Raw genomic sequence first — 773 nt, 5'->3', positions numbered from 1 at the left:
CTTCTTCCCTAAGAGAATTGTTTCCCATTTCAAGGCACTCAAATGTCAGAGGGCCAGAAGTCTATATTGAAAGTTTGTTTTCTGTGAGTGACCTGATAATGTTCCCGACAGGGCACACATTACATAGCAGGAAACTGTTAATCACTCAGGCTAGGCAAACTTCACTTAAGGGTTAGAACAGGCAACCTAACATTTTACTTCTAAATGTGTAACAGCCTTTCCTTGGGTACAAACAATGATAAATGTCCAACATCAAAAACAAAATCATACATTTTTAACAGGCAGGATCAGACTGGTAAAGGGTTCTTTGAATTAGTCAAATTTACTGCTCAGTAATGGTCTTTCCCTTATGGCTTCTTAGTAAAATATTGACCTCCTCCTAAGAGTGGTTGCAGATTTTTCAAGTTGTCTTCAGAGCTCCTCAAGATGCATGACCATCTCTCCAACTGAAGGCAGAAAGCTCTGCACAAAAGAACATTTAGCATGTGTTATATCTGCTGGAGTGACAGATCCCAGGAAAAAGCAAAGTGCAAGTATGATTAAAGTTCTAAGAGCTTGATTTACATGTACTTTCTCTGAATGATTCCCCTCACTGGACTTCAGAGCCTCTCCACTACATTTTCAGTTCAACAACAAAGGCAATCAGTGATTTGCCTTAATACCAATAGGAAACAAAAGCCTCTTAAATACCCACTAGTTTGGCTCAGAAAAGCAAAACTAGCTTGCAGTACTTTTCTCTACAAATATCAATAAAAGGCTCTTCCAATGACACT

This window comes from Leucopleurus acutus, assembly GCF_964270905.1.
Source record: "Leucopleurus acutus genome assembly, chromosome: 15".
Lineage (NCBI taxonomy): Eukaryota > Metazoa > Chordata > Mammalia > Artiodactyla > Delphinidae > Leucopleurus > Leucopleurus acutus.
Note: the sequence above shows the minus strand (reverse complement) of the source record.